The sequence below is a fragment of the Poecilia reticulata genome, linkage group LG5, assembly GCF_000633615.1.
Source record: "Poecilia reticulata strain Guanapo linkage group LG5, Guppy_female_1.0+MT, whole genome shotgun sequence".
NCBI lineage: Eukaryota > Metazoa > Chordata > Actinopteri > Cyprinodontiformes > Poeciliidae > Poecilia > Poecilia reticulata.
In genome coordinates, this window is record NC_024335.1 from 339959 (window position 1) to 341819 (window position 1861).

The window sequence follows — 1861 nt, forward strand, 5'->3', positions numbered from 1 at the left end:
ACCGATCGTACAGGAAGTAGAGCGACTGTACAGGAAGTAGACCGATCGTACAGGAAGTAGACCGATCGTACAGGAAGTAGAGTGAACGTACAGGAAATAGTCCGGCCATACAGGAAATAGAGTGACTGTACAGGAAGTAGAGTGACCGTACAGGAAGTAGACCGACCGTACAGGAACAGCCTGTGGATTATCTCACCTGGTACTGAGCTGAACCAGAAAAGGATCCAAACGGCCAGACAAGATAGTTTGGTTCTGATCCGACACCAGGTCCAGCTGCTGGTTCTGGCTCAGAGGCTACAGGGCAGAACACGGATTAGAGCTGACCGAGGTTGGACCAGAACCTTGGTTCTGCTGGGTCAGTGAGTCGATTGTTCTAACTGCGGAGGCAAAGAGAAGAGCTCCCCCTGCTGGTTTCAGTGGGACCACACCGGTTCTGTGTTCAGAACAAGCATCCAGACACGGTTCTGATCCAGAACCAAGCTGCTGGTGGTTTAGAACCTAACATGAGTTCTGCTTCTCTGCTCACATAGAAGCAGAAATCTGGACCATCCAGAACATTTGGTTCTGTTGAGACCAGATTCTTAACCAGAACCACTGGACCTGCATAAAAACCAACTATGATTTGGATCAGAACCAGTTCAGGAGCCTCAGCTCCACATTTTTTCCAGCAACAGCGATAGAAAATCAGGTTTTTATGAAGGAAATGGTTCTGGTTCTGGTTCGGCCCGCCTGCAGTCCTGACATGTTTCTGATAGAGAATCATTTCATCTGCACTGAGGCAGCTTTTCCTGTGATGAAACAGAACCGGGTCAAGGTGATCAGAACCAGGAAATGTTTTTCCCTCTGTCCTGCCTGACAGGAATAGAACGGCTCTGTTCAGGCAGGTTCTGGAAGAACCGGTTCTGTTGTGCTGCAGGTACAAACACAACCTGAGGAACACCTCATGGTTCTGAGAAACCAGGGTTCTGAGAAATCCTGTCAGGTTCTGCTTGTTCTGGTCAGTCTTTAAAGAGAAAAGGGCAGAAAGTTCGGTTAGCAATAGCATGAACTAAAACTGGAGTTCGGTCCAAGTCTCAGGTTCGGGTTCCTGAAACACTGAAGCAACAACAGAAGTAAAACTTTTTCTGGATAATAAAAACTTCTTCCCAGAAGGTTCTGAATCATAACTTCCGGTGAGCCAGTTCTGACCTGGTTCATCTGGGTTCAGGTGGGAATGAAGCCGCTCTCTGAAGGGGTTAAATTTACTGACTGTTTCATCTGTTTTCTCCATAAACCGATATCTAAAGAATTAGGTCTGACCGGAAGAGCTTTTATTTTGACACAATTCATTCCAGAGCCGCAGCAGCTCAAACGGGGCGTCCTGTCTGTTACTGTTTGCTCCTCGCCCCCAAGTGCCCTTTTGGTCCATTTATTTATTTATTATTATTATTTCCCAAGTCCTCTTCTGACACATAAAAACATGTGCTAAAATTCTTTGCTTTTTTGTTTCTTTTTTGTATAACATAATAAGCCCTCTGGTCACCTTGTCACCTTTGACCTTTTGCCCGTCGCGCAGTGAGATAAGGCGGCTAACTGGAGCTCAACGTAGCGAACGTTCCAGATTACAGATCCGTTACAAACGTTTCTGGTGAATAAAGTGGAGACTTGCTGCTTGTCAGATGACGGAAAACGTTGAAGTATCGTTTCTGCTTCAGCTCGGAGTCGCGGTTTAAGCAGAGAGGTAATGAAATACAACAGACACTGACAGGCCTCTGCGTCTGCCTTTCTCTGAAGAACTACTGAGGGGAGGAGACAGCCAGGTGAGGAGAAACTGTTCTTATCTATCGATTCAGTATTTTTATCATACAGACATTAGGCTGTT